This window comes from Cervus canadensis, chromosome 24 (genome assembly GCF_019320065.1).
Source record: "Cervus canadensis isolate Bull #8, Minnesota chromosome 24, ASM1932006v1, whole genome shotgun sequence".
In the NCBI taxonomy this organism is placed as follows: domain Eukaryota; kingdom Metazoa; phylum Chordata; class Mammalia; order Artiodactyla; family Cervidae; genus Cervus; species Cervus canadensis.
In genome coordinates this window covers 6,873,462-6,885,611 of record NC_057409.1, presented here as the reverse complement: position 1 = coordinate 6,885,611, position 12,150 = coordinate 6,873,462, and the positions used below count along the sequence as shown (strand labels likewise).

The 12,150-nt window shown below is 44.6% G+C and overlaps 1 protein-coding gene across 4 annotated transcripts in view; it reads left to right on the top strand.

Moving 5' to 3' along the window:
* Window positions 1–12,150, top strand: part of CNR2 (cannabinoid receptor 2) — a 33,718-nt gene that overhangs the window by 9,558 nt on the left and 12,010 nt on the right. Inside the window, exons 1-2 of one of the 4 annotated variants that reach the window (XM_043446022.1) lie at window positions 6,170–6,541; window positions 6,718–6,825. The exons of 1 other annotated variant lie outside the window; for it this stretch is intronic. The gene's annotated coding sequence lies outside the window, so the exon portion shown is untranslated. Of the gene's footprint in view, window positions 1–6,169; window positions 6,542–6,717; window positions 6,826–9,078; window positions 9,150–12,150 lie in introns of those variants that run through there. 2 more of the 4 variants (XM_043446021.1, XM_043446024.1) reach the window with 2 other exon arrangements.

Sequence of the window (12,150 nt, the reverse complement as noted above, 5' to 3'; positions counted from 1 at the left end):
GCTTTTGAGATCTTACCTGGTGCAGATGGACTTTCTGAGAAGGGGACTGTTTTGCCCGAGGCTGCTACACAACAGTTCCACTCAAAATTTGGACTGGAATCCAGACTCCCGTCTCATTAGCCCAGGGCTCTCCCCATAATTGCAGTCTGATGGGTGCTGGCTGCCGCTTCTTTTTTAAAAAATATTTATTTGGCTGCGCAGGTCTTAGTTGTGGCAGGCAAGATCTTTGATCTTCATTGCAGCGTGGAGTCTTAGCCACTGGACCACCAGGGACGTCCCTATGCTGACTTCTTTGCCCCAGGCTGGTTAATAACCCACCAGGCTCCCAGGCACATCCTCAGCTTCCTGTTCACTCAGTTCCAAAAATTCTGAATGGAAATAGGGTCTTCTCTCTCTGCGCCCTTAACATCGTCCCACCTCTTGTTCCTGCCTCCCAGGAACCACCCCTCTGCACCCGCACAGCCCAAGGGCATAGCAGACATAGCCCTGTCTTCACATTCATTGCCGGCTAACAAAGAACTTGAGAAAGAGAGGAGAAAGTTACAATATGTACACACCTTATAGGTACTGTAAAACCTGCCATCGGTGGCAGGCGAACTCTGTGCCAGGCATTGTACTAAGCATGATGTTATCCCAGCTAGTTCTCTTGCTTCACCATCACCAAAGAAATACATACTATATGTTATTCCCATTTTACAGATGAGGAAACTGAGGGCAAGAAGTGAATGAAGTAAGGACTTTAATCCAAGGGCACAAAGCTAATAGTCAGTTGAACCAGGGCTGGATCTCAGCTTGTCTGGCAGATCTGTTGGGGTGAAGAGATGAGACTGGGACTTCACCAGGCCGATGGGGACAGAACTAAAATCTAGGCCAGAGGATGGTAGCAATGGAGGCATGGCTGAGTGAAACTGGTCAGTAGAGGAAAAAGACAAAAAGAGAAAAAAGATGTGATGTGCCCCTCGGAATAAAGACAAAAGACTGCCAGTGTCGGTATCACCTGGGCAGAGTCATGCATTAGATCCTGCCCCTTTATCAACTTGAGTTTGTCAGAACACACAGGCTCAAGTCCTGGGCTTGGCCTGCCACTTGCTGTAAACTGGGGGCAAAGGCCTTGCCCACTCTGAACCCATTTGCTCAAGGAATGCTACCTGCCTCATATAATGACCATGAGCCCTCCCCTGCTGTCAAAAAAAGGAAAGTGAAGTCGCTTAGTCATGTCCAATTTTTTGCCACCCCATGGACTGTAGCCTACCAGGCTCCTCTGTCCATGGGATTCTCCAGGCAAGAATACTGGAGTGGGTTGCCATTTCCTTCTCCAGGGGATCTTCCCGACCCTGGGAGCGAACCCAGGTCTCCCACATTGCAGGCAGACACTTTACCCTCTGAGCCACCAAACTGTCAAATAAAATATACTGTGAATGTGGGTCTTATGAGTCCATTCTCTGAAAAGGAAGTAGCTGGAGTGTAAGGTAGTTGAAAAGAAGACGTTGAAAAGACTCAACAAAACCGTCCTGTGGGTAGATTTCAGATTAGTTAATTTACCCAGTAATGGTCTGGAAGATGTAAAAAATGTGAACAATAAGATAGTCCTGGGTCTTCAGAGGAATGAATAAGTGCACAGATTTCTGAACCCCCGGCCAGTCTCTTAGCATCCCTGGACCCCAATTTCTTCATCTATAAAATTCGGAAAAAAACTCTGGTTTCTCTTCAGATCATATAAATCTTTCGCCTTTTAAAATTCAGAAAATAAGATCAGGTTTAAACGAGGTATCAAAGAGAGGGTGGTTGTACAGTACAAAGGCCCATCACTACTACCCTTCCATCTTCTTTTCATACGGCAGTTCAGTGACTTCTCCATAGAACTAACCAGTGCTAGAGCCAGGTTCAGTGACTCAGACGGTAACAAAAATGCCTGCAATGCAGGAGACCTGAGTTCAATTCCTGGGTCAGGAAGATCCCCTGGAGGAGGGCAAGGCAACCCAGTCCAGTATTCTTTTTCTGGAGAATTCCATGGACAGAGGAGACTGGCAGGCTATAGTCCATGGGGTTGCAAAGAGTCGGACACAACTGAGTGACTAACCCTTTCACTTTCTTTCACTTTCAGAGCCAGGTTCAAACCCTGAGTATCTGCTTCCTAACTTGGAATCCTTTTCTTTCTACTACATCACACGCACACTCTGTCTTTCAGTTGGGCAGCCAAGCTATCGCTTAATTGTTTTAAATAATTATCTCATCTGGACGTCAAGCATGCAGATATTACAGGGGGAACATTTTTGCAACTCAGCAATAAACTTGTGAACAGTTTTTTGTGTGTGTGAACAGTTTTTAAAAAAGAATGCAGGTATTAATTTCCCCAGTTACAGATGAAGAAACTGAGGCTCAGAGAGTTTGAGTAACTTGCCATAAGGTCATATAACCCATCAGTGGCAGAGCTGGGATTTGAATCCTACAATGATTCATTCCAAAGTCTTGACATTTAACCTTCACTAAAGTGGAAAGAGGCCTCAGGCTTCATGTAGCTCAATTCCTCCTGGGAGAGAGGCTAGAGATGATATAGATGGATGAGGAAGGAAGATCCAGGGAGAATGAGTATCCAGATAGCAGGAAGTAACTTCGTGGAACCCTGGGTGGGGATGATGAATGGTGTGTAGACAGCAGACTTGGAAGAGAATCCTTCAGCCCCACAAGGCAGACTCACGGGGACTGGGTTTCGTCCACAACCAATAGGCATTGAGAAAAGAACTATAGAGGAGACCTCAATAATCTTTTGCCCCAATTCTGTAAATTACAAATTCCTTCCTAAAAGGACTGGAGGTGGCCTATGTTATGAATTAGGGCAGTGGAAATAGAAGCAAAGCACTAGAAACCACTAAGAGGACCAAGAAGTAAATGAGGAACCAATCTTGAATGACCCAGCACTGCTGGCCTGTATTGCATTCAACTCGGAGCTTCCTGGCAGCTGAGGGGAAAGGGAACATGAGAATCTGAAGAAACCCTCTTTTTTTCTAATAGCCGTTCATTCATTCATTCAATAAGTTGATTTTAAGATACATAAGAGGCTACTTTTTACCAGGGCCCTGTGCTCAAGGGCTGGAAATCCAGGAGGAATATATTAGAGAAATCAGCTTGAAAAATAACCCCTTTGCAGCTCTTTGCATCTCTCCTCTTTAAAAAAAAAATTATTTATTCATTTTTGGCTACACTGGGTCTTCATTGCTGCTCACCGGCTTTCTCTATTTTCGGCGAGTGGGGGCTACTCTCTAATTCCAGTGCAGGGGCTTCTCGTTGTGATGGCTTCTCTTGCTGCAGAGCGCAGTCTCAAGAGGGCACAGGCTTTAGTAGTTGCAGCACTCGGGCCTCGGTAGTTGTGGCTTAGTTGTCCCAGGCCATGTGGAATCTCCCCGGACCAGGGATTGAACCCAGCTCCCCTGCATTGGCAGGCAGATTTTTAACTACTGGACCCCCAGGGGAGTCCTAGAGCAGTTTCTATATTCTGTCTCCCATCAACAACCTTCTCTTCTGATTCATATCATTGGAGAAACTGTAAGTTCCTTCCTCCACATGCTTTCCCACCTCCCCTGCCAAATCCATTTTAGGAATGACTATCCTGGTGGTCTGTTTATAAGGTTAAAGAGCCTGGACAGTTACCAACCTTCTAGTTAGCTTTCTGCTTTTGACCTGCTGCTTGTGGTTCCCGCCTCTTTCCGGAAGTCTGGATCTGTGCCCGAAGCACTATGGTGAGAAGCTGACAGTGAGGCTTAGGGCTCAGGAAGACTGGGGCCAATGGGCAATACCTGCTGTGGCTTTGAAACGTGGACCGGTGGCTTGGGGGCCATTGAATTGCCTTGCTTATGTAGGCTGAGTTCCATCTCCATAGGGCTGCTTTACCTAGCTCAGGCCCTTCATGAGAAGCTCTCCACCAAGAATCTACTGCAGACTCTTCTTGGCGTAAGGGGGAATAGGATACAAAGATGCTGCTGCTCCCTGACCAGATTCTATTCTCAAAATCAGAAACTCACAGTCCAGAAAGCAATACAAGGAATAGGCACAAATAATGGAAGGTAAGCAGTGATCCATGCAGTAGGACTCAATGAGTTTCATCCATGTGGACCGGTAAGAAGAAACCAGAGAATGCTTCCTGGAGGAGGTGACTTTTGATATGAGGCCTGAAAAAATAAATAAGTTTGGGCAAAGGAATATAGCCCACAGTCCAAAACTCCAGAAAAATCTGTTGCAATTGCAACCAAGTGCTACCAAGCACAGAGGGACGCTAGGAGAAGAAAGGGGTAAGGAAGGCCCCATGACACTCTTCCTATGGCTGGGTATAGTGCCAAGAGCCCAGCCAGCTGGGAAGCAAGTAGAGAGCCTGACTCTGATCTATTAGTAATGGATCATTTATGCAGCTCAAATAAGGTTGTGTTTTTTGGGGTGGTGGGGGGTGGGCGGGGAGATAGTCTGGCCTTCATGGTATAAAGTGTCCCCTAAGGATGAATGAAAAACTTTCTTTTCTCTTTTAAATTTTATTTATTTATTTATTTTTGGCTGCACTTGGTTGCCGCTCATGGGCTTTCTCTAGTTGCAGTGAGCAGGGGCTACTCTTTGTCGTAGGGCTCGGGGTTCTCATTGTGGTGACGGGCTTAGCTGCCCCACAACATGTGGGATCTTCCTGGACTGGGGATTGAACCCGTGTCCCCGGCATTGGCAGGCAGATTCTTAACCACTGGACCATCAGGGAAGTCCTGAAGAAGTTTCTAGATGCCTATGTTCTCAGACAAAAGTCGAACAAGCCCAGACTCCTGTAAGAATTCTATAAACTATTATTTCCTGCCTTTAATTAGACACATACTGTAAGCCACCATACATTTTGTAAATTTCTATTACTTGATTGCACAGTGATGTGATATGGGTAGTGTTTCTCCTGGTTTACAGAAGCTCAGGAAGGTGAAGTAACTTGCCCAACATCACACAGCCCACAGGTACAGAATTGGAATTGAATCCAGGGCTGGTTGAATCCAGAGAGGTCTGGTTGCCAAGCCTGTGTGATACTGGGATCCAACATGGTGAGTTTCCCAGAGGAGACCTAAGAAGTGACCCAGCAATCTACTTGCTTTGAAGATGAGAAAAGACCCAGATAGGGGAAAGGACCTGCCCAAAGTCACTTGGTAGCAGAACAGGGACTGGAACCCAGGCCTCCTCATTCCCAGGCAGAGATAAAAAATGATGGTTCCTGGACTTCCCCAGTGGGCCCGTGGTTAAGACTCTGCCTTCCAACGCAGGGAGTGTGCGTTCGATCCTTGGTCGAGAAACTAAGGTACTCCACGTGGTGGAGTGTGGTCTGACATTTTTAAAAAAAAAGTGTGCTGCCAGCCTACAATCTCAGCTTCTCACTGCAGGAGTAGCAGCCACCGTCAAAAGGCCAGGGCCGGCTCCCTCACCTGTGATCCCTGATGCCTTTGGGGTTTCTGCACAGCTTAGAGAGGAGCCAGCTGTGACTGTGATGTTCTTTCACTTCACACTTTCAGTTTGGGTCAGAAAAACCCCCGGGCGCATCTTTTCTGAGCAGCTTCCTGGCTCTCAAGGCTTTCTTCCCAGACACTCGGCAGGAGTCCGAACTCCAGGTCCTACACATCCACTGCAGAGGGGGCATGCTCTCTGGGGAGAGAGAGTCATGTAGTTCAGGGGCTTTGGCATTTTTCTATGGTGGGAAAAGCACTTGGTTTTTATTTCTCTTTCTTTTTTTCCCCTTTATTATTTTCAACTGAAGGATAATTACAATATTGTGTTGGTTTCTGCCATACATCAGGTGGTTTCTCTTTTCATATTACATATGTTCAAGGTCAGGTCACAAAATGGTTTTGAAAACCAAAACCTAATATTTGGAACTCCACTGACACAGCTGATTTTAAAAAAAAGGAAGAAAAAGAACCCTTTCCTCCTCCTAACAAACACACAGACGTGAACCCTCTGCTACACTTTGAAAGGACTGGTGCCCCATCATAACCTCCCCATGGACATGGTTAAAAAGCCATGGGTGGGGCGGGGGTGGCGGACGCAGCGGGGATCGTCAGCCAGTTTGGTTTTCCCAAGGAGAATGGGACAGGTCTTGTCATTGTCATTTCACAAATGAGAAGAGGGGCTCAGGAAGTTGAAGGGACTTGCCCAAAGTCACATGACCCGCCATGGCAGAGGTGGAACTGGAACAGTGGTGTCGTGCAGCAAAGCATTGAGCATCTCTCTCTGGGGCTTTCAGACCAGTCTTCGCCCTGGAGGAAGGCTGGCCTAGAAGACAGAAGCTCTGACTCCACAAGAGATTTCTCTCTGCTCAGAGGGGAGGCAGACAGGGAACTGGGTTTCCTGTGGCTCTGTGCACCCTGTTGTCGGATGTTTTCTTGTTGGGTCCTCCATCTAGAAGTCTGCATTTCCTGCCCTTACTTAATTTGGACCATAACCATAGGGTGGTGGCCACGCCAAGCCTGAGTGAGGCACGGATACTGGCCACCACCACCCGAGCATCCCCCTTCTAGGCTGGACTCTGCGTGGGGTAAGCCATTCTTTAATGGGGGCGAGGGGGATGTCTCCTAAGGGAAACAGGGGAAGAGAGTTGGAGGGAAAGGGGACTGGAGCTGCAGGGGCGCGGGGAGGAAGCACCCAGCAGTGGCAGAATGCGGGTGTGGGAGCTGATAAAGGCTTACACGTCTCTTCACTCATTCAATCCAGGGCTGAGAACTCGGCTGGCACCATTTCCGGTCTCACTCAGGGGTGGCCTTGGCAACATTCAGCAAAGGGCGTCAGTCTCAGGGAAGGACTCCTCTCCAGCTTTTCCAGGTAGGGTCACTTCTCCGCGCACAGCACAAGGGATTTGATTGCAGCTTGGGGGACGCGGACGTGCACTCGAGTTCCCATTCTGGTGCTGACTTGTCAGGTGACCTTAGAAAATTATATCCCCACCTTAGACTGTTTCCTTGATGGTAAAATGATAGAGGTGTATTAAATGAGAGATTTTCTATCTGGTCCTTGGAGCCTGAGGGCTCCACAGAGGAATCTGGGCTGCCTGGAAGAGAGGACATAGGTAACATGAATTCAGCTTTTACCTGACTTATGAATATGGGTTCCTTTGAGGGTAAAAAGCATTCTGCTCTCTAAAAAATTAAAAAACAAACAAACAAACAAACCCAAACACTGGGTTATAAGAGCTGCCACTCATTAAGCTCTTACAATGCACCAGGCACATTATTCTTAACAACTTCACCAAGCAGGTTGAATTATCCCATTTGAAGATAATAATAATAATAATAAGCACTTCCATATGTTTTATTAATTTACTTAAATCCTCACAAAAACCCATCTTACAGATGAGAAATGGGAAAACAGAGGCATTAGGATCTTGAATAAGGTCACCGGGCTAGGATTAGAACCTACCCAATGTGCTCCCCTTTCCCTTCACACTCTTACTTGGGATCTACTGCATTGGAGACAGCCCCTTTCCATCCAAATGGGTTGCATTCATTAAGAAGTTTTTGAGCATCGACCACATAGCAGGCATTGTGTAAGGCACTGAAGACCCAGAAATAATGCTCAGTCTCTAACCTCGACAAACTGTCCTCCTTCAAGTACTTTAACATCTCTGAGCCTCCATTATCTATGCAATAACAATAACCACAATTCTATCAGAGGTTGTATGGATTACATTAGATGGTGGTGGAGAAAAAGTATTTTGTATAAGTTAAATTGCATAGCATGTTGGTTGGTGCAGTTATTAATTTGGCTGGAGAAAAGACTAATCAGAGCAGATTATAATATACACAGAGTAAGTCTGGGAGAGTGGTGTGTGACTATGGTTCGAAGAAGACATCACAAGATAAAAGATGAGTCCAGAAGGAAGATGAACCGGGAAAGGAACCCCTGGGGCACAGGAGGGTAGAAAGCAGAACTAGGACTTCCCTGGAGGGTCAGTGATTAAGACTCCAAAGCACGGGGTGTGGGTTTGGAGCAGAACTATTTGAGGAATGGTTAGGCAAACAGTTGAGTCCAGCTGGGGCTGCCAATGGTTCTACTGGAGTTGAACCCCAGTTCAGTTCAGTTGCTCAGTCATGTCAGATTCTTTGCCATCCCATGGACTGCAGCACGCCAGGCTTCCCTGTCCATCACCATCTCCTGGAGTCTGTTCAAACTCATGTTCATTGAGTCGGTGAACCCCAACTCTCACACTTAAATAACTAGGTCATCCTGAGCAGGTTACAAATTAGGAACAGCTCAATAAAGTATAGAGGTCTCTTCTATACTTCTTCTACTTCTTCTAAGTATTTTTTAAAAATATTTACTAGCCTGCAGTGGGTCTTAGTTTCAGCACACAGGATCTTTCATTGCACCGCAGGTTTAGTTGCCCCTCGGCAGGAATCGAACCTGCGTCCCCTGCATTGCAAGGCAGATTCTTAAGCACTGGGTCACAAGCAAAGTCCCCTGTTTTATGTATTAATTCACTAAATCTTTATAATAAGGTTACCAACATTATTTGCATTTTATAGATAAGGAAATTGAGTCCAGGTTGCCCAAAGAGTTTATCATTCCTAAGTCTTCTTCCTCTACAAAGTGAGCATAAGCATACCTACCCTGGAGGTTAATTGTGAGGGAAGATATGAAAATGTGGCTAAGGTCTTCCCACGCAGACACCAGGAAACCACTGCTCAGAGCCACAGACATCTCTCGTCCCACCTCCCACCCCCTGAGAACCTCTAACAGGACCAGAAGTAGGGTCTCACTGGGGGAACAAAATTTAAATGGGTGCCAAAAAATTATAATAAATTCTGTTTTGAGTGTTAAGTAAAATATTTAAACTTTATAAAATACTATTGTGTTTTACTGTAGCTACTTTTCCACTTTTCAAGAATAACTACTGTTTAGTGTTTTACTATTTAATGTTTCGAGACCGAAAAACAGCCAGTAAAGAATACACAAGACATCTACAGAGAGGAACACGCTTTTTCGCTTTGCCTCAGGGAAGGTGTTGATTTCTAGTCTAGTCTGGAAAAAATCCTGCCCTCCCTCCTACTTCTCTAGTTCCTCTGCCATTATCTTCCAGTTCCCTTTATCTGCTTTTCAAAACTTCTACATTCTCCTAAGGGATTGGACTTCAGGCTCCAGTCGTGTTGGTAAGATTTACCCCCGTTGATGCGTTTAGTTCTAGTTCATTTTTTACTGCTTTATGTAGTTCTTTGTAGGCATGTACTATAATTTATCTATGTATTTTCCAGTTGATGGACTTTTGTGGTTGGTGATGCTTTTTTTGCTATTTCAAAAATGCTGAAATTGACATTCTTGAACATTTTCAGGCACGGAATTGGTGCAATCCAGGGCAGTGACTCTCTTTAGCTTCATTAGATTTTGGGGAACTGCTCACCACAGTGTTTGCGCCAACTCCCCCCATCACAGCGCTGACCATTTGCCCTCCACACCTCTCCAACACTCAGTGTTGTCAGGTTCATTTTTTGGTTGATCTGATGGTAGTGAAACTTGCCTTTCTGTGGATGCTATTGAGGTTAAATATCTGTTCAAAGGATTACTGACCATTTTCTTTCATGCCTGACATTTTTCTTATTTGGAGGCTCTCTTCTTTATCTTGAGGAATCTTACCTGAGGTCTGTCTGTTTTATGATCTTCTCAAAGAACTAGTTTCGGTCTTTGTCAGAGCTTCTTATTTTCAGTTGCTTTACTGTGTCATCAGTTTCTGCTCTTATATTTCTGCCTTCCACCTTCTCTGTATTTTTGCTGTTGCTCTTTGTCTAATTTCATGAGTTGGATGTTTAGCTTGTCGACTAAAAAAAGATGTACAACTTGAGAGTTGCAAGTTAAGTTTTATTTGCGGGGAAATGAGGATTGCAGCCCAGGAGGCAGCATCTCAGATAGCTCTGAGAATCTGCTCCGAAGCCACAGTTGGGAAAAGTCAATACATAAGGTTTTGGTGAAGGGGCAGTTGAATACCATGAAGTACTCATTCTACAAAAGGTTTTTTGCTAATCATGAGGATCTGTCACTCTGAGGGAATTTAGTGCTTCTCCAGATATGAGGAGATGCAAGGATGGAGATCATAAAACCCATTTCTGAAAACATCCAACTATCTAAAGACCTGTCCCACCAGATTCCCTGGAGCACAGAGCGCCTCACTCCACCCTGAACTCCCGCAGCTGAAGTCAACAGCTGCAGCAGTGTGAAGTTCAATCTCCATAGAAGAGGATAGCAAATGCCTTTGTTGTTCACTCGTTGGCAGTGCCTTTGGTAACTGCCAGTTTGTAGTTGACCCCTTGTGGTCATAAATCCGACCATGCTTTGGGGGCCATTTCATGACCATTTTTTCCTGCGCTGCTGGTATCGACTAAAAAAAGATGTATAGATTGAGAGTTGTGAGTTAAGTTTTGTTTGGGGGAAAATGAGGACCACAGTCCAGGAGGCAGCATCTCAGATAGCTCTGAGAGACTCCTCCAAAGTGGCAGTGGGGGAAAGTCGATATATAAGGTTTTGGTGAAAGGGGAGTTCAATACCATGGAGTATTCATTTTACAAAAGGGTTTTTGTTAGTCATGAGGATCTGATGTCACCATGAAGGGATTTAGTGCTTCTCTAGATATGAGGAGATATAAGGATTGATAAAATTGTTAAAATTGTAAAAATTGATAAAATCTGTTCCTAAAAACATCCAACTATCTAAAGACCTGTCCCACCAGATTCCCTGGAGCAGAGAGTGCCTCACTCCACGATGAACTTCCTCAGGGGTTGTTGAAGGTCAACAGCTATACCAGCAGGGGTTCAATCTCCACAGAGGCAGGTGGCAAATGCCTTTGTTGTTCATTCACTGGCAATGCTCTTGGTAAGTGACAATTTGTAGTTGACCTGGCCCCCTTGTGGTCATAAATCTGACCATACTTTGGGGGGCATTTCATGACCATTTTGTCCCGTGTTGCTAGGAAGGCTCGTTCCCAGTTCTGAAGGTGTTTGTTGATAAGACATTCAATGTGCTGTTACTGGACTAGGTCTTAATAGTCAAAGATCTCTGGACACCTGTCTTCTAGTTATGGTCCAAGAAAGTATTTCCTCTCATTGCATCTTTTCATACCTAGAGTTACACTATTATAATCATTGATTATATATCAAGCTACACATTTGATCAACTGCTTCAAGTCTAGTCATCATTTTCGTTGGAGGCTCAGTCCTACACTTATTATACAAGAAATAATAATCTTGTGAAACAAGCAAAATACAAATGGTATAGTTAATAACATTAGTGGAATTAAAAGTAAATATTTTAGCCATGAGTCTCCCACACCAAACCAGTTTCTTTTTTTTTAAGATCGTCAAGACTAGGGAATGGGTCTCTTAAAGCAGAAATCTGATTTTTCATTTGGGTCATCAAATGTGTTACATTGAAGGATTTACCAGGTATGAAAATACAGCATTCACTTTGAATTACAGTATAGACATCTCCCTGAGATGCTGTAAGGCCTTGAAGTTGTGTAGCACTTCGTTTCTCATCATAGAGAGCTCAGAATTCAATAGGCTAATAGCCCAATTACTATCATTTAAAGCTTATGAAAGCTGTTAAGGCTTAGATATGACCAATTACATCCTCCAACCCTGTTGAAGGCACACACACACACATACAAAAGCTGATAAATGGTCATACTAGTAGAACACAGATCTTTGACCCACTGGGATCATACCAATGATAGATTGGTTGGGGTTACCTCTAATTTGTTAACAAGTATGACCTTAAATTCATAGGAATTCCAGGCTACACCTTCGTATCCATCCCTGTAGATGTCAAGGCCATAAATTAGTGCTACAAATCCACTGAGTTCCATACTAATCACGCTCTTTAAGGGTAATAACAGGCATAGTTCATAAAGCACCCAGCCTTGTCTCATAATTACCAGGTTGATCATTTTTAGTATGATTTAACCATTCCCAACATAGAGGAGCCTTTAAACTTAAATGACCATAGCCTGGTGTTAACCATGTACATCCTCCCCATAATTGTGGCAGTTTTCCTTTTAATAGATGAGAAGTTAATTTTTTGAGACTTAGCTCATCACTCGATTGAGTTTAAATGACCCTAAGAGAAAACTTAAATCTATGGCCAGCATCAGAGCAGGTATTATTA